The 20,363-nt window shown below is 41.6% G+C and overlaps 1 protein-coding gene across 2 annotated transcripts in view; it reads left to right on the top strand.

The window, feature by feature from the left end:
• Nucleotides 1-8,290: 8,290 nt before the first annotated feature.
• Nucleotides 8,291-20,363, top strand: part of luzp1 (leucine zipper protein 1) — a 59,138-nt gene continuing 47,065 nt past the window's right edge. The window contains exon 1 of one of the 2 annotated variants that reach the window (XM_062522670.1): nt 8,291-8,491. The gene's annotated coding sequence lies outside the window, so the exon portion shown is untranslated. Of the gene's footprint in view, nt 8,492-8,669; nt 8,766-20,363 lie in introns of those variants that run through there. The other variant, XM_062522671.1, reaches the window with a different exon arrangement.

Below are 20,363 nucleotides of genomic sequence, written 5' to 3'. Positions count from 1 at the left end.
AGATACCTGAGACAGAGGAGATTGTTTAAAAGTTGAATGTAGATCGTCTAATTGATGTTGATAGGCAGACTGTTTAGAATGGGTGGATGAGTGAATGGTTTGAAGAAGATGAATGGATAGAAAGTTGGATGGAATGTGCCTTATATTCTTGTAGAATGGAGAGACACAGCTCTCTACTGAGAGTAGTGGATACAGATACAGGTGTAATCAATTTAACTGGCTAGTCTTAAGAGAGCCAGAGTGTAGAGATACCTGAGACAGAGGAGATTGTTTAAAAGTTGAATGTAGATCGTCTAATTGATGTTGATAGGCAGACTGTTTAGAATGGGTGGATGAGTGAATGGTTTGAAGAAGATAAATGGATAGAAAGTTGGATGGAATGTGCCTTATATTCTTGTAGAATGGAGAGACACAGCTCTCTACTGAGAGTAGTGGATACAGATACAGGTGTAATCAATTTAACTGGCTAGTCTTAAGAGAGCCAGAGTGTAGAGATACCTGAGCCTGAGACAGAGGAGATTGTTTAAAAGTTGAATGTAGATCGTCTAATTGATGTTGATAGGCAGACTGTTTAGAATGGGTGGATGAGTGAATGGTTTGAAGAAGATGAATGGATAGAAAGTTGGATGGAATTAGGAAGACTTATGTTGATACAGTTGATGGACGTTTCATGTAGTTGACTGGAGGCATAGTGGATGATACTGACAGTTGGAATGGTTGAACAGTTCAATAGTTGAGTAGTTTCAATGGTTAAATGATTTAATGGTGTATTATTGCACTGAGAACTTTTATTTTGAAACAGTTGTGGACAGAGGAAACAGTGAACAGGATATGTAGTCTTCTGAGAGACTGTATGCTTTTAGCCAGAGAAACTGACAGTTGGTGCCCAGGTGGCCGGCCACCTGGCGTAAGATTCTAATTGCTGCCGTGATGTCATAATGAGCAATGTTAAGTCTATGGGGGAAATTGTAATAGTTTTTAACTAATAGTTTAAAAAGTATAAAAGTTACAAAGTTGAAAAGTCATAGCACACATTTCATAAGTAAGACCTACGTAACGCAGTTTGAATGAAGTTTCTACGTTAAACGGTTCTAGCTGATTTGCGTGCGTTAGAAGAAGAACTAGAAATGCAATTCCAAGGAATTACCAGTGCATGAAAATGCAGAAATAGATAGATGATGTAGATATGGTTACTAAGGTGTAGCTAGGGTAAACATGGTGGTTGCATAGTTTACAGAGAGTTGATAGTGTGAAGGTAGACTGTTTAAAGATGAAACATTCCAGTTCTAACTTAACGAATGATTTCTATTCATGTTAAAATGTTGATTAGCTAACTTAGCTAATGATTTCTAGCAGTTACGCTAAAAATGTTAATTATGCTAGCAATGCTAACTTTACTAACAATGCTAACCAGGTTGATTAACTAACTTAACCAATGATTTCTAGCAGCAATGCTAAAAATGCTAACTATGCTAACAATGCTAAATTTGCTAACAATGCTAACCAGGTTGATTAGCTAACTTATTTGATGATTTTTTGCAGTTATGCTAAAAATGCTAACAATGCTAACTATGCTAACCATGCTAACTAGCTAACTTGCTAGTGAGGACTTTTATTTTGAAACATTTGTTGCTAGGGTATCCATGGTGGCCACTATCAGGAAACAAGAAGTTACTGCAGTAAAATTATGTTGGTTGCTATGGAAACAGTCATAAACACTTCATTTTAATGGTTGCTATGTTGGTTGCTAGGTACATGGAGGTTTCATGTAGTTGACTGGAGGCATAGTGGATGATAACTGACAGTTGGAATGGTTGAACAGTTCAATAGTTGAGTAGTTTCAATGGTTAAATGATTTAATAGTGTATTATTGCAGTGAGGACCTTTATTTTGAAACAGTTGTGGACAGAGGAAGTAGTGAAACAGGATCTGTAGTCTTAATGAGATTGTATGCTTAAAGCCTGAGACAGAAGGTGCCTCTCATAGCGTTTACGCGTCCTCTCTCGCTCCTCACTGATCTACATAAAGAATGATGGAGCGGCAACAATGGGATAGTCTAGCCCTTCTTCTATCTTTCTTTATGTAGATCATTGAGGATCGAGGAGCGAGGGAGGACATATAAACGCTGCTTGAGAGGGACCCACAGTAAATACTTGTTGTATGTAGATAGTATGTAGATAGTCTAATTAATGTTGATAGACAGAATGTTTAATGGATGTTGATAGGCAGATTGTTTAATAGATATTGATTGACAGTTTAATGGGTGGATGAGTGAATGGTCTGAAGAAGATGAATGGATAGAAGGTTGGATGGAATGTGCCTTATATTCTTGTTAAGAGAGACACTGATACAGCTCTCTGAGAGTAGTTGACACAGGTGTAATCAATTTAACTGGCTAGTCTTAAGAGAGCCAGAGTAGGCTACTCTTAAAGCCTGAGACAGAGTAAATAATTTAAAAGTTGAATGTAGATAGTCTAATTAATGTTGATAGACAGAGAGTTTAATGGATGTTGATAGACAGATTGTTTAATAGATGTTGATAGACAGTTTAATGGGTGGATGAGTGAATGGTCTGAAGAAGATGAATGGATAGAATGTTAGATGGAATGTGCCTTATATTCTTGTAGAATGGAGAGACACAGCTCTCTACTGAGAGTAGTGGATACAGATACAGGTGTAATCAATTTAACTGGCTAGTCTTAAGAGAGCCAGCCTGAGACAGAGTAGATTGTTTAAAAGTTCAATGTAGAGCGTCTAATTGATGTTGTTGATAGGCAGACTGTTTAGAATGGGTGGATGAGTGAATGGTTTGAAGAAGATGAATGGATATAAAGTTGGATGGAATTAGGAGGACTTATTTTGATACTGTTGTGCGCAGAGGATACAGGGGAACAGAATATGTAGTCTTCAGAGAGGAGCCTGAGAGAAACTGACAGTTGGTGCCCAGGTGGCTGACCAGCTGGGGTAACATTCTAATTGCTGCCGTGATGTCATAATGAGCAATGTTAAGTCTATGGGGGAAATGGTGATAGTTTTTAACTAATAGTTTAAAAAGTATAAAAGTTACAAAGTTGAAAAATACAAAGCACACATGGCATAAGCAAGACCTACGCAACAAAGTTTGAATGAAGTTTTTACGTTAAACGGTTCAAGCTGAATTGCGTGCGTTAGAAGAAGAATAACTAGAGAATGTAATTCCAAGGAAATTACGAGTGCATGAAAATGCAAAAATGTACAGATAAATCATGTAGATATGGTTACTAAGGTGTTGCTAGGGTAGACATGGTGGTTTCATAGTTTTTGAAAGTTGATAGTGCGAAGATATACTGTTTAAAATTGAATTAGCTTACCTGATTACCAGATTAGCTAACCTGGCTAATAATTTTTAGCAGTTTATGCAAAAATGCTAACAATGCTAACCATGCTAACTATGGTTACGAGGTTGATTAGCTAATTTAGTTGATGATTTCTAGCAGTTATGCTAAAAAAGCTAACTATGCTAACTTTGCTAACAAAGCTAACCAGGTTGATTAGCTAACTTAGCTAATGCTTTCTAGCAGTTATGCTAAAAATGCTAACTATGCTAACAATGCTAACCATGCTAACTAGCTAACTTGCTAGTGAGGACTTTTATTTTGAAACATTTGTTGCTAGGGTATCCATGATGGCCACTATCAGAAATAAAGAAGTTACTGTGGTATAATCATGTTGGTTGCTATGGAAACTGTCATAAAAGCTTAATTTTAATGGTTGCTATGTTGGTTGCTAGGTACGTGGAGGTTTCATGTAGTTGACTGGAGGCATAGTTGATGATAACTGACAGTTGGAATGGTTGAACAGTTAAATAGTTGAGTATTTTCAATGGTTAAATGATTTAATAGTGTATTATTGCAGTGAGGACTTTTATTTTGAAACAGTTGTGGACAGAGGAAGTAGAAACAGGATCTGTAGTCTTAATGAGATTGTATGCTTAAAGCCTGAGAGAGAGAGAGAGAGCTGCTGCAGGTGGCCCTGGCCACCTGGCATAAGATTCTAATTGCCCTATTATGATGTCATAATGTAATGTTAAGTCTATGGGGAAATTTTAATAGTTTTTATTTAATAGTTCAAAAAGTATAAAAGTTACAAAGTTGAAAAATACATAGCTGAAGTCACCTAAGTAAGACCTACGCAGCGCAGTTTGAATGAAGTTTCTACGTTAAACGGTTGAAGCTGAATTGCACGCACAAAAAGCGTTAGAAGAATAATACCCATGATAAATAATAAGAATAATTCGGATAACAGTAGAGTGCATTTTCATGCACTCTAATAAGAAGAAGTTGCGGAAGAAGACTTGGAATAACAGTACAGTGCATTTTCATGCACTGTAATAATAAGAAGAATAGGAAGAACAGTACAGTGCATTTTCATGCACTGTAACTAGAAATGCAATTCCAAGGAATTACCAGTGCATGAAATGCAAAAATAGATAGATAATGTAGATATGGTTACTAAGGTGTAGCTAGGGTAAACATGGTGGTTGCATCATTTACAGAGAGTTGATAGTGTGAAGGTAGACAGTTTAAAGCTGAAACATTCCCAGCTCTAACTTAACTAATGATTACTATTCATGTTAAAATGTTAACTATGGTAACAATGATAACCAGGTTGATTGGTTAACTTAGCTACTGATTTCATGCAGTAATGGTAAAAATGTTAACTATGCTAACTATGCTCACAGTGCTAACCAGGTTGATTAGCTAACTTAGCTAATGATTTCTAGCAGTTATGCTAAAAATGCTAACTATGCTAGCAATGCTAACTATGGTAGCAATGCTAACTTAAACTAACAATGCTAACCAGGTTGATTAGCTAACTTAACTGATGATTTCTAGAAATAATGCTAAAAATGCTAACTATGCTAACAATGCTAAAATTGCTAACAATGCTAACCAGGTTGATTAGCTAACTTAGTTGATGTTTTTTTGCAGTTATGCTACAAATGCTAACAATGCTAACTATGCTAACCATGCTAACTAGGTAACTTGCTAGTGAGGACTTTTATTTTGAAACATTTGTTGCTAGGGTATCCATGGTGGCCACTATCAGGAAACAAGAAGTTACTGCAGTATAATCATGTTGGTTGCTATGGAAACGGTCATAAACGCTTAATTTTAATGGTTGCTATGTTGGTTGCTAGGTACATGGAGTTTTCGTGTAGTTGACTGGAAGCATAGTTGATAACTGACAGTTGGAATGGTAGAACAGTTAAATAGTTGAGTAGTTACAATGGTTAAATGATTTAATAGTGTATTATTGCAGTGAGGACCTTTATTTTGAAACAGTTGTTGACAGAGGAAGTAGTGAAACAGGATCTGTAGTCTTAATGAGATTGTATGCTTAAAGCCTGAGACAGAAGGTGCCTCTCATATAGCGTTTACGCGTCCTCTCTCGCTCCTCGATCCTCACTGATCTACATAAAGAATGATGGAGCGGCAACAATGGGATAGTCTAGCCCTTCTTCTATCTTTCTTTATGTAGATCATCGAGGAGCGAGGGAGGACATATAAACGCTGCTTGAGAGGCACCCACAGTAAATACTTTAGAAGTTGTATGTAGATAGTCTAATTAATGTTGATAGACAGAATGTTTCATGGATGTTGATAGGCAGATTGTTTAATAGATATTGATTGACAGTTTAATGGGTGGATGAGTGAATGGTCTGAAGAAGATGAATGGATAGAAGGTTGGATGGAATGTGCCTTATATTCTTGTTAAGAGAGACACTGATACAGCTCTCTGAGAGTAGTTGATACAGGTGTAATCAATTTAACTGGCTAGTCTTACGGTACGGACAGATCTTTCCGGCACTTCACTTTGTCGTGTCGCAACCCGCTATTTCCCTATGGGTGACGTCAAGCGACTTTAACGGACCCGCAAAGCATTCCGGGAAGGCAGCGCTGCATTTGAAAACCTGTCGCGCGACAGAAAAGCTGGCCGATCCCCAGCTCTATGCAAATGAGTCCGTTGAACGCGAGCCGTCTGTCCAATGAAAGCACGAGGTAGTAGGTTCGTCGTTGTAGTACAACAGTGCCTGTGAAACTTGGTTCCGTATACAAGTCAAATTCATGTTTAAACGAACTCTTCCACGACCAGCTAGTTGTCCACAAAATAAACGAAACTTGGATTTGGAGAAATACATTGACTGTTGGTGTTTCTGGTGAGGATTTGAGATTGCATTGAGTAGTTTAAATAACACAATATTTCAAAATGGCTTGCATAGTTTGTGTAGGCTATTAATATTTTCGTATGCTGTTAAATACACGCCTAAAATGGTGTATATTTGTGAGAAACACTTTAGACAAGTTAAAACGAACTGCTTATGAACTGCTAACTGACAACTCAAACGAAACGCCCACTCACGACAAACGAGGGGAAGACGTGCTACACCTTCCGACACAAATGTAGTGCAAATGTGTCCACACCGTTAAGAGAACCAGAGTGTGCTTAAAGCCTGAGACAGAGTAAATCATTTAAAAGTTGAATGTAGATAGTCTAATTAATGTTGATAGACAGAGAGTTTAATGGATGTTGATAGGCAGATTGTTTAATAGATGTTGATAGACAGTTTAATGGGTGGATGAGTGAATGGTCTGAAGAAGATGAATGGATAGAAAGTTGGATTGAATGTGCCTTATATTCTTGTAGAGTGGAGAGACACAGCTCTCTACTGAGAGTAGTGGATACAGATACAGGTGTAATCAATTTAACTGGCTAGTTTTAAGAGAGCCAGAGTGTAAGCCTGAGACAGAGTAGATTGTTTAAAAGTTGAATGTAGATCGTCTAATTGATGTTGATAGGCAGACTGTTTAGAATGGGTGGATGAGTGAATGGTTTGAAGAAGATGAATGGATAGAAAGTTGGATGGAATTAGGAAGACTTATGTTGATACAGTTGATACAGGGGAACAGAAAATGTAGTCTCAAGAGCCTGAGAGAAAGAGAGAGCTGCTGCACCTGGACTGGCCACCTGGCGTAAGATTCTAATTGCTGCCGTGATGTCATAATGAGCAATGTTAAGTCTATGGGGGAAATTGTAATAGTTTTTAACTAATAGTTTAAAAAGTATAAAAGTTACAAAGTTGAAAAATACATTGCCCACATCGCGTAAGTAAGACCTACGGGACAAAAGTTGAATGGAGTTTCTACGTTAAGCGGTTGAAGCTGAATTGCGTGCGTTAGAAGAAGAATAATAAGAAGATGAAGTTTAAGAATAGGAAGAACAGTACAGTGCATTTTCATGCACTGTAATAATAAGAAGAAGAAAAAGAAGAAGAAGCCTAGGAAGAACAGTACAGTGCATTTTCATGCACTGTAATAAGAAGTTTTGGAATAACAGTACAGTGCATTTTCATGCACTGTAAAAAACTGAATATAGATATTCAGTGTGAACCGTGTACAGTAGGCTATACAGTAGGTATGTAGATATGTGCAGTATAAGAGTATAAACAATAAGTGCATTATGAACAGTATACAGAGCAGTTGAATATGGCTTTGGATAAGTGTAATTACAGTAGGCCTATGCACATTTAATAAATATAAATAGTATGGAATAGTGCAATTGTCCAGGGGGAGGAGGCTGTTTCCTGCAGACCTTTCGCGACCTTGTTGTCCCTGTCATCATGTCAGGAGTCCAGTGCATGTTCGAAAAGGGTTTAAGTAGTTAGGCTAACTGTAGCCTACTAGACCCATTTATGTTTAGACAACGAGTGAAATGCACTAACACACATTGTACACAGAAGAAAAATCCTTTCAACCAGATCATAGGGCATTATGGTGAACACTGCATCAATAGAAGACAGACTGACAGAGCACTTAGAAAGTAGAACAGGTCTGTTACATTCGACCTTATTTTTTACAGAATAGGTCCGTAGGCATATAGGCCATTGTAAACTGTAGGAAAATATAGGCTAAATAATGTTACAATTTGTTTAAGCATATGGCCCCGTGGCCTTTAAAGAAAACTTCCTGACATCACTTTTTAAGTTTTAAGTTCTAGTGAGACTTCTGGAGTGCCCTAGCCATAGCAGAGGCCTAGCCTAGGCCTCGTTTAGGCTACTTCTCTCTTAATTCCCCCATGCACCCAGTAGCGCATTCTGCAAACGTCTTCCTTGCCGGTTCTTTGCTCGATAGGCGGGATCGCAATAGCCGGGAAGGGCGTTCTTTTTGCGGTCAGATGCAGCGTAGTCGTTAAGGGGTGGGTCCTCGGGTGCGCTGGAAAACCCACCTTTTTCATTGTTTGGAACTTCATGGAATGTGATGGTTTGATCTTACGGTGCCGGGAGGGGGAGAAAGTGAGAACCGACCGAAAGTTGTCCCAGAAAGTATTTAGAGTACTTTATCATTTAGCCTGACTAACGCGAAAAAGGACGTGCTTTCCAACTCTTCCCTGATTCTCCGCATTGGCATGAACAACGCGGGGCGAGCACTTTTGGGTGAATTGCTACTTTAAGGTAAGTCCATGTGTTTGTTAGAAGCTGGATGGAAATGTTAATGGAACACCAGAATCGGCTAACTAGAGCCTAGGTCTAATACGGCCAGGCAGTAGTGCCCGAACTGCGGCAACTTTCCTCCCTCCTCCCCCTCCCTATTTCTGCCGCAGCCGAAAGGAAGCCTCATCGAAACACCGGACTGCGGCGAATTGAAGGAGCAAGTGTTTGTGGTGCTATTTAAATAGTTATTTTCAACGTTCAAATCGCAGTAGGCGTTTGTGGATGGCATCTGAAGGTAAGCAACCAAGGGTTTTAGTCGTTCGTGATAGATTCGAGATGAGTAGCCTAGCTCAACGCGCATTCCTCGGTTAAAGCAACATTTTGAAGCTGTCCTACGTCAGCAGCAACCTCTGTCTCAGCAGCCAGTTAAACAATGGTAAAACTTTTAGACGATATGTTTAGTAGGCTAAACCTCAACCTGTTTAACTAATCACACTGCATATTCAGAACTGTAATGTAGCCTAGACCTTGTCTGCATTTTGCGTTGAACTACCGGTGAGGCAGCCCCCTCTCTTTCCTTGGGACATTCATGTTGCTTAGTGGACAGGAAAAGACGTTTTCCTGGAGAACAATGTCTGCTCCCCGCTAAGAGTTCTCTGAAGTCTTCGGCGTCATGTATAGCCTAGATGGTTTTTTTCCTTCTCTTCTCACTATCCTGGCTAGGTCCCGGACGTCGTTCGTTTTCTTCGAAAAATAGACTGCTGTAATTGCATGTTCGCTGTAGCCTACAGCTCCCCACAGGAGGCGAGTTGTTTCACCCCACCATGTAACAGTATCAACCTGGCAGACATACCGATGCGCAAAGTGCTGTGTAGTGACTGTGCAATGTTCGCATCGTGTCGTTACTTTTGTCGCGATGTTTTATCCGCAGATAAATAAATAGGCCTACATTCTTGTGGCTTGAGACTTACGTCCTCATTTTTTTCCGTTAGCCTGTACACATCAATCATAATCAGGCTTGAATACATTCTGTTATTGTTCACTTTGACCTTTCACATCAACCAAGTTCAACGTGATCATAAGGGATCATGTTGCATTATTGATACTGATGGATGGCCTGGCTGTAGGCTGTATAAAACGCAACATTTTTAACCAGCTTAGCTGGAAGATGTGGTTGAAAGTGTTGTGCAGCATAGGCTATTTTGGCAGCCTACATTTTATAGCATATTGGGAACTTCCTCATAGACTGTTGGCTGGTATGAAGTTCAGTGAGTGATTCCTCTTGTGTTATTGTGTGTGTGTCTGTGTGTGTGCGTGTTTGGGAATGGGCATGCATTTATTCATATGCCAAATGTGAATGTGTTTTGCTTTTAGTTTCTGCCTCTGTCTGTTGTGTGTGGCTATGAAAGGCTTTAAACTGAGCCGCAACTCACCCAGCTGCAGCAGTAGCCACAGCAGCAGCTCCGGAATTGTAATCTGGCAGGTGGGGCCCATAAAAGAGAGAGGGGGGGGGGGGACCTGCCTTGACCTGTTTCAGACATGAAGGCAAATTGCTGATGGCTTTCCAGTAAGTGTGCAAGCCATCTACTTTCCAGCCTGGCTGCTTGTGGGCAGAATGCACAAGCACGTACATGTTGGGCCACCAGGCGGACGCAGTGGACCCTGGCAGAGGCTGCCTGCTGGAGAGACCACAGCTATGCACGGGACTTCATGCACTTACCTCTTTGTCAGTGGTTTTATTCTCTCTCTGTCTTTTTTCTTTTTTTTGCTTGCTTGCTTTTTGCGTTACCATGACGTGAGACCTACAATTAATGCCTTGATTCGGTATGTTTCAATGTGTTTTATTCTTCTGTACTTCTTCGGAACGTGTGTAGTGAAAGAAGGTATAGGATATTAACCTTCATTGTGCACTTGGTATCCTTGGCTGTGGAAGTCAGTTGTGGTTGTTGGGTTATTAGTTTTGATGGGATCTGCTTTTTCAAATGTACGACATTGTGATTTCTCCGTATCAGCTGCCCAACCTCCCTAGTGAGCAGTCTTTTACTTTTCCTCTTCACGTCACCTGTGCACGGAGGAGGGTAAAGGTTCCCTTCAGTCTGCATTGTTGATTGTGTTGCCATTCTGTTGAACTTTGTAATGATGGGTGTGGGTGTGTGTGCATGTGTGTGTGTGTGTGTGTGTGTGTCTGAGGGACTCTGTGAGTAGTGATAATGACTGTTGCCAAGGAGTCTGTTTTGCGCAACAGCCACAGACATGTAAAGCCGTAATCTTACAACTTTTACAGTCCAGTACTCATATGATAACACCCCCCCCCCCCCCCCCACAGACCCACACACGTGACCACCAAAATCAAAACACACACATATAATCTGCTGATTTTGGTACAGACAGACACATTTGCCTAAAGGGCTGTTCACAGCATGTAATGATAATACAAAATATTGTCCTCATTAATATGAATGACAACATTCACACATAAACTCTTAACGATACCAACACGAAGAACTTGAGGATCACTTTCAGAGTGATTTTTGAGAACAATAAAAAAGCTAACAGCCCATCAGAACCCATCACATTTTAGCCATCACATTCATTAACACAAGAAGAGACTTTGGACAGTGTGGATGCTTTTTTCGTTATGGTTATAGTTCTCGTTCCTGGTGTTAACAGCCCTTTACTCACTGCCCTCCGGATTAAATTGGAAATTGCAGGCTTTTATCGGACTTGGCTTGCCACTGGGATGCACTGAAAGCCCAGAAGCATGCAGTTTGTTGTTGAGAGTCTCCACTGTTGGTATGTTTGACTATGTTGGTTCCTCATTGGGTTTTACACATTGAGGCTGTGTTTTTAGTTTTTTTGTTCTCTAATGCATGTTGCTCTTGCCGCAGATGCTTGTGCTGTGCACATCTGCACTTAGTCTGTTTTTTATTTGGTGACTACTATACCAAGCATGGTTTTGTGTATGTAAATCAGTCATTGCTGACAATGTGAGCCAAGTATGTGTATGCAAATGGGCCTGATTGGTATCACAACACATAGTTTACATAGTGAACATAGAGTGCTCTGGTTTGTGGCTTGAAAAAGATGAAGATCAGCAGCCATAATATGTCCCCTCTAATGGGCTTGCTGGATATAAGATATAAGCTGATACTGCACCACATGTGGCCGTGAGCTGTGGCCCGGCACTAGAATGGGGTCACCAGGTTCACACCCAATTTATGTCTGAATGAAAATGCCTTCTTGTCCAGGACCATTTCAGATGAGTGCTTTGCTTTAAAGATCAGTGCTACATGGTTTAACCCTCTTTATTTATGCAGGTAAAGCAATAACTAAATCAGAAAACATTGCCAAACTTAGAGGTGTGATTTCAAAACATGACTTAGGAAAACTCATTCATGCATTTATCTCCAGCAGGGTTGATTACTGCAATGGGCTTTTCACAGGCCTTGATCAAACAGCTGATGATCAAACAGCTTCAGGCGATACAAAATGCAGCAGCTAGGGTTCTCACGAATACTAAAAGAACTGACCAGATTACTCCAATACTGAAGTCCCTGCACTGGCTTCCAGTAAGTCAAATAATTGACTTTAAAGCACTACTGCTCATTTATGAATTACCAAATAAAACGGGAACCAATTACCCATCAGACATGTTTCGTCAGTACGCACCTTCCAGACCTCTCAGGTCTCAGGAGCAAAACTTGTGAGTAAAACCCCCTGTTAGAACTAAACATGGTGTGAAGCAGTTTTTAGTTACTATGCAATTCAGCTCTCGAACAGACTTTCAGATGACATCAAAAAGGCCCTAACTATAGACCGTTTTAGAATCTAGACGTAAGACCAAACTGTTTTCAGATGCCTTATGATAGCTGATCAAATGCTACCAATAACTACCTGTTATCACTGATTTACAAATTTCGAATCTGTCTTTCAATTATTCTACCATGTGTCTTATGTTTTCTTTTTAATTATTATGTACTTTGCTTTTTAAACTATTTTAACTATTGCCCTTTTATGTTTTTATTTACTATTACTCTTTGCTTTTCTTTATGCAAAGCACATCGAATGATCCCGGTGTTTGAAATGTAGTAAATGAACTTGACTTGACTTGACTTGACGGGTAAGCTTCTGATGAGCTTTTTACATCTAAACATCTGATGTGAACATGGCACCTCCCACACACACCCCTTAAAACTCACAAACTCCCATTTTGAAATTAGGTCCCATTTTTAAATGAGTGCCCATTGACCTTGTAACATCCTTTGCTTCTGAAACAGTGTAATCTGCCATGAGAGCAACAGAGGCCCTCTTCTGTACAGAATGAATTTGTCAAGGCAGACACCTCTCTAATTTCATCAGCCACTGCTCCTTTTGTGCTTGCTACAATGGGTGTTAAGGAGGTGTTTAGGCGCTATTAGAGCAGCGCCTGTCCTCACTGAGCTTGTTACTCATTCCCTGTGTGCCCCACCGTCCACAGCTGTCAGGGGTGAGAACATGAGTGGGTTGTGGCAGCAGCTGTCCACTGGTTGGGCCTCGCGTGGTGCTCTACACCTCCGGCCGAACTGCGCGAGCTTACTTGAGGTGCTGCACCAACTAGAGGAGAAGAGAGGCAGAGCTATGGTTGTGCGTATTTGAATGTTTTACAGTGAATGCAAGTCTTGGGCAAAGTGTCAGAACCCCAAACTATTACTTAAGAACTTAAGAACTATTATGAAAATTATAATCCTGTAAGTTTGCATGGTGTCATGTTCATCATATGTAATTAGAGTGTATGGGTCAGAAATTATTGTGTCTGACTCCATGTGGTGCACTATCACGAGGCCATCATCTCATATCCCAGGCAGTCTCACTCGTCTGGCGTAAGCTGACACAGGATTTCACACACACCCTTCACGGTTGTAAATTCAACCCAAGGGAGCAATCATAATGAGCACTTCATAAAACAGATGGGCACACACAACATTATTCATTATTGCTAACAGTAGTATTGGGCAAGTGTTACAGTGGCCATGCAAACATGCAGCCACTGCACTCATGCATGCTACTCCCATTTCCCATGTATTTACTGAGGGATCCTCATTCTGCTTAAGTGCCTGACAGATGTTTATAATGTGAGGTGTACACGGATCTCCACAGATCTTTATGTAAGCGTTGCAGACGTGTGTATGTGTGTGTGTAGGCACACACACACGCACCACTGACTGTCTGTCAGGCCCTCGGTGAGTGATGGATGCAGAGGAGCAGGTCCAGATGGCCCAGAGGCGGTTCTGGAAGAGCAGAGTGGATGTGTGAAGAGATGAGTGGGTGCTCGGTCTCGATGTTCTGCAGTCTATAAAATGAGTTCGGGTCTTCAAGGCAAATATCTCTCGAGGAGGATAGAAGTCCAACTTTAGCCTGTGCATATACTGCTTTCTAATTTCAGGAAGTGTGCATGTTTTGTGAGGGTTATGTGGAACAACCATACAGTTTCTTTTGAATGTTCTTTGCAGTGTTGTATGCTAGGAGAAACATCCGGAAACATCCAGCTGTGTGTGTGCATGTGTGTCATTTTTTTGTTTGTGTGTGTGTGAGGGTGGGTGGGGTGATTCACAATATCAGATACTATTGACATTGCCCATTAGAGAGAAGTTTTAAGCCCTGACTTCTACATGACGGCCTTGTTTTCCGACCCTTCCAACATATGCAAAGTAACTTGGCCTTGAAGCTGTTGAAAGGAGTAAGCCTGGCTTGCCGCACGCATAGTAAAACCGTGTGTGTGTGTGTGTGTGTGTGTGTGTGTGTGTGTGTGTGTGTGTGTGTGTGTGTGTGTGTGTGTGTGTGTGTGTGTGTGTGTGTGTGTGTGTGTGTGTGTGTGTGTGTGTGTGTGTGTGTGTGTGTGTGTGTGTGTGTGTGCGCGCGCGCGCGCGCGTGTTGGGTGTCCTGAGTGATTTCATGCCTTCTAGATTCTATCCTTCCAGAGCAGTAGTGATGTTGAAGGGAGAGAGAGAGTGGGGGTGTCTGGGCCGGTGGGTGGCTGTTTGCCTCTCTTGAATAACTCAATGGACTCCCAAAATAGCGTTGCTGAATCATGGTGGACCTGCGTATTAGCCCAGCCCACGCTAGCAGCAGTGATGTAATAATGGCCACTGTATCCGGGACGACCGGCACTCGTGCTGACATCCTGCTGGCCAGCTGGACCCAGCTGCAGCAAGTCGGCATAGAGAATGAATTTAATTCATTTGGATTTATTAGCGTGTGTAAGTGTGTGTGTGTGTGTACATGATGGATGGTGGAAGGATTTGTTTTATAGTGTCTAGCTGCGGCTTCAGTCTTTTTGTGGCCTTCATTTGTTAGCGTTTCTCTGTAATGATATTTTGCCACCCTGTGTTGTGAATGCCACCCGAGTGACTTTTGGCCAGAACCTTGTGGAAGAATCGTGGCAACAAGGCGACCATTTGGGATCAGAGGAAAGCTGACCTCGGTTTTCCCCGTGTGTTGCTGTCTGAGATCATAAATAAATGTTACTGCTACACTGTGTGTGTGTGTGTGTGTGTGCGTGTGTGTGTGTGTGTGTGTGTGCGCGCGTGTGTGCATGTGCGTGTGCGTGGTGTATGTTTCTGTCTGGGATCATAAGCAAATACACACAGATCCCGTGTGTGTGTTTCTGTCTGGGAGCAGATTCCCTGACCTGGGAATCCCCCTCTCGTTGGAGTCAGACTTCTGGCTACTGTAACCATGACATCACCCCTCAAACCTTCACCACACCAAAACCTTTTTTTTTTACGCACACACACTGACACACACAGAAACCACTACCACAATCATCACTACCATCTCTGTATTAAACTGGTTTATTACCATTACCCTGTATGTACTTGGCAAACAGACTTTGTTTTAGTTTCCGAAATCTTTTGGATGGACTCCATTGATATGGTGCTGATGATCACTATTAAGTCAAGTGTGTGTGTGCGCGTGTGCGTGCGCGTGCACGTGCGTGCATTTAATCAGACAATTGTACTGAGCCTGGCTGAGACTATATGATGACCTTGATTAAAAAAAAAGTGTTCTTGTAACTGTAAGACAAGGTGCTGATAACCCCAAAACCATTTTGCTTAACCAATATGATATTTTAGCTTTACCTGTGCTGTAAGGCACTTTGAATACAATTGTTGTCACACTGAACTAGTAAGTGTATAGAAAGTCCAGACCAGGTTAGATCCAAATCTGCTCCACATTTAGCTTTTCCTTTTGGGATGGGTGCTGTGGCTATCCACCTTGGCTGTTTGTGGTTACGGTAACCTGAGTATAATCTCCTGTAGTGCCCACAGCAGAGACTGGTGTGTTTGTGTGTGTGTACCCCCTGTCATCACCCATTGGCTGGGCTGCCCTCTGGCATGGGTGGGTGGAAATGTCTCTCTCAGCTTGTTTAATGGGAACAAGTGGGGTAACTATGTCTACAGAGTGTTGTCCTTTGCCTGTATCCTCACCCTAGCTGGCAGGGCTGTGTGTTTGGAGGGATTCTGTAAAAATGTGAAAGAGACATGAAGGGTTCAGATGCAAAAGCCTCTAAATCCGTCTGACCACTTTTCTTTTAAATGAGCATTTTGTATCAGGCTCCTATAGGGTTTCGCCTACAAATCAATATTTCAGACCAGGAAGAGAATGGTATTTAGTGAGTTTTGAAGCTTAATTATTGAATTAACTTACACTATATGTGAAGAGCATTCACTCACCATCATTATCTCATTTTTGACAAAAAGTGGATTTAGAGGCTTTTGCATCTGAACTCTTCACATATATACAGTGAGGAGAAAATGTATTTGATACCATGCTAAAGTTGCCTAAAAAGAGGAATAGAAAATCATCATTTGACAATTGATCTTAATGTCTTAATTAAAAAAAATAGTAAAAATAAAACCGCTAAGTACACCAATTTGCTTTGTGATTGAAGAATGTATTGTAAATAAATAAATGTTCTTCCTAAATGCTAGGGGGAAGGAAGTATTTGAACCCCTATGTAACCCTATGGGAATTTAACACATGGGGCAGGCAGATTTTTATTTTTTAAGGCCAGCTATTTCATGGATCCAGGATATTATGCATCCTGATAAAGTGCCCTTGGCCTTTGGAATTAAAATAGCCCCACATCATCACCTACCCTTCACCATAGTTAGAGATTGGCATGGTGCTTTTTCCAGTAGGCTCATTGAGCTCAATGCAAATCAAACAGGCTAATAGGCCTACTGGAATAAAGCATTTATTTATTCACGATGCATTCTTCAATCACAAAGAAAATCGGTGTCCTTTGCGGTTTGATTTTTACTCTTTTTTTTAAATTAAGGCATTAAGATCAATTGTCAAATGATGATTTTATATTCCTGTTTTAGCATGGTATCAAATACATTTGCTCCACACTGTATAATAGAAAGATGGAGAGCAAAAGAGAAATGTTCACGTACCGTGAGATAGCCAGAAAAGAGTGGGAGGGTGAGAGAGGTTCGTGTCAGTGTCAAAAACCAAACGGAGAGTGAGTGAGAGAATGGAAGGGGGTCATGTCAAGGAGGGAGGAAGAGTAACAGAGCGAGAGGAAGGGAGGAATGTGAGAGGTGGGATGTGTGTGGGAAGATGAGCAGTTGAGAGGAGGGGGAAAAGCTTTCCCTGTCCCTGGTGTGTGTGTGTTTTCTGTCCCTGGTGCGTGTGTGTGTTCTGTCTCTGTCCCTGGCGTGTGTTTTCTGTCCCTGGTGTGTGTGTGTTCTGTCTCTGTCCCTGGTGTGTGTGTGTGTGTGTGTGTGTGTGTTTTCTGTCCCTGGTGCATGTGTGTTTTCTGTCCCTGGTGCATGTGTGTTTTCTGTCCCTGGTGTGTGTGTGTTCTGTCCCTGTCCCTGGTGTGTGTGTTTTCTGTCCCTGTCCCTGGTGTGTGTGTTTTGTGCTGCTGGTGGTGAGTCCGCAGTGCCCACCCTGACCAAAGGCCTTGTTTGTTCCTCTGAGTGTGTGGATCACAGTGGAGTGGTTAAACTTAAGCCTAATTGGAGGGCGACTATTTGGTGCCGGGTAACCCCACAGTCAACTCGCCCATCCTCCCATGTGGGGATTGAGAGGCAGCCAAGCAGCAGGTGATTTTGTGGACGTGGGGAAAGATGGGCTTTTGTGGGCAGTGGGGAACAAACTCCTTCCTTTGTGGGGCTGCTCAGGCCAGCCTCCTACAGTGGCCCAAAAAGGGAGAGGATGACATTTCTATACTCTTTGTTTACTGTAGCAGCTTAGGGATGCCAACGGGACAATATTGTCAATCTTTATACCCCTTCGCCCATGAGACTTTGAGTGCTGTATAAGAGTGTGTGTGTGTGTGTGTATATGTGTTTAGACTAGGGTTGCAACAGTATTGCATTTCCACTGTATTGTAATTGAAAGGGTTTACAGTTTTAATATTGTATGCTGCATTTGTCAAGTGTGTATCAACCTCTGTCAGAAGCTACCAAGTTTACAACTCGGATTAAACCAGTAGCTGAGGCGTGGAAAATGAATTCGATAGTGCATTATATAATGCTTGGGGATGGTTTAGGGTGGTGTTCTCGGCCAACAGGTTGGGGATGTTTCCTCCATTGGCAGCCAATTTGCATCCATTTTGTTATTTGTGATGTGTCATATGTGATCTGTCAGGGTTTGTTGTGGTCATGTCATGTGGCATCTCACATTTAGAGTTGAGCAGCTGTGAAATCAAAATACTTTGGGACTCGACTTTTTGGATTATGTTTGAAATAACAACCCATTACTTCGCAGAATTTTCTTTTTTAGCTTTGAAATGGCCTCTATTGTTTTAGAAAAGTAAAAAAGGTTCATTTATCAGAAGATAAAGGTGTGCAATCAGTTAAAGTACACATATTCATAAATACAACTATTTTCCAGTATTTCTGCTCTCACATCCCTCCTCAGCTCACAGTACTTTTCTTACTAGTCCAGAAGCCTTGGTGTATCATTGGAATATGTTGCTGATTTTACTGATACTGCCACAGTGGTTACACTTAAGAGAGTTCTTATGGTTGGTTAAATAGAACTTTCCCAGACTTGTGATTCCTGATTGGTGAACATATGCATCTCTCTCTCTCTCTCTCTCTCTCTCTCTCTCTCTCTCTCTCTTTCTCTTTCTCTCTCTTTCTCTCTCTTTCTCTCTCTCTCTCTCTCTCAGGACATCGAGATTAAGAAATAATTGGCTGCTGACAGAGAGAATCTCATGCTTCGCTGGGGTTCAGATATGTTGTATAATTATTCAGTATTTCAAGCTGCACATAAGGAGATGCCTTGGCCCAGTCAGACGTGATGAGTTGTTTCTAAATTCGTCTCCTAAGTCTGTCCACATGGGAGCAACGAATCACTCTTGATTGGTGCATTCCAGAGCTTGAGGTGTGTTTCCTGGACTGGTTATCTCAAATGAGCCAGACACAAATAAGGAAAATAGATTTGATGTAAAAGGGGGTTCCGATTTCATCAATCTCCCTTTGGTGATAGCAAGGGGGACACACACAAATAGAGAGTTGAAAAGGAAGCCTATCTTCAGCTTGTCTGCAGGACAATGTTATCTAGTGTTGCTTTGCTCTGCTGCCATACCGGTGATCTTCATCATCAGTTCAGAAGAAAGTAAAGAATGTTTGAGGAACGCATCATCTGGTCTTCATTTAGTCCATAGAACCATCCTCTGTTTCCTTATCAGAGAGAGCGAGAGAGACACGGAGAGAGAATTTTGTAGATGCCACATGGCAATGGAGTCATCGTCCTGGTTGCTTTTTACTTGGGTGTGTGATGGCTCACTGTGGGCCGTGTCTTCCAAATCCAGTGCAGCACTGTTTCAATATGAGGCCCAGCCATGCTTCCTCTGCTTATTGATTCCATCTACTCTCCCCTCTTTTCCTTGACACTTACTACCTTCTCTCTCTTTGCCTCTCTCTCCCTCTCTTCCTCCCTCCAACAACTTCGTTTTCCTTGGTTATTGATTTCATTCCCCCCTACCCTCTCCACATTTCCTGTGTGCAGGGGCCTCTTTGTGTTCTCTCCATGAGCTAGAATGGTTATCGCTTAAACAAAAAGAGTAGAAAGAAAGAAAAGAACAGTTTACATCGTAGGGTTCAATGGAAGAAAACGAGTTTTCAACACGATGATCTGCGTCTGTCTTTTTGCCTGCTTACAGGATGTGCTCACGGTGACAAAAAAATTCTACTCCCTAAGCTCCTGTCCAGGGTCTGTGAGAATGCAAGCTTAGAAAGGCCAGGAGCCACAGAAGCATGCGGAAATATCTACTGCCATATGCAGAAATCAACACAGAGCATGATCAAGATTAAAGGAGATTATCTTTTTCTTTAACTTGCCTTAGTCCTCACACTAGGGCTGTAGCTTCTGGGCCCTGGGAAGTGCCTTGAGGCATGTTATTGGCACTATACAAATGAAATGGAATTTAATTGATCTGACATCTCTACAGAATCGTGTCCAATTCTGTGTGCAGTTGTACTGGCATAATTCTATCACAGTAACCTGTTGTGATGGAGCCAGTCAAAATGATATGCAAAAGTGCATAAACTGCAGAAACTTTTGAAAAAATTCTTCAAAACATGACCAGTTGTTCAGAAAGCGCAAGTTCAAATCCAGCCAGGGATTTAGGGCCTCAGCCGGGCAGCAGAACAAGGAGGTTGGGGGTAGTGGTGGAAGGAAGCGAGCGGTGGGCTGTGAGACAGTTCTTGTAAATTCCACTGCCACATTACCTTTGTGTGTACAGTCCTTAGCTCTGGCAGGCTGTATTTTTAGACTGGGCCGGTTCTTATCGAGACCCGTCTCCCAGAACCCTGCTGGGCTGCCCTCTCTCTGGGGGAGAGTGGTGGCGGTCCGGGCTCCGGGGGTATTTTTGGAAGTTAATGAAAAGAGAAAT

The sequence above is a fragment of the Sardina pilchardus genome, chromosome 20 (assembly GCF_963854185.1).
Source record: "Sardina pilchardus chromosome 20, fSarPil1.1, whole genome shotgun sequence".
NCBI lineage: Eukaryota > Metazoa > Chordata > Actinopteri > Clupeiformes > Clupeidae > Sardina > Sardina pilchardus.
This window is presented reverse-complemented; position numbering and strand designations above follow the sequence as displayed.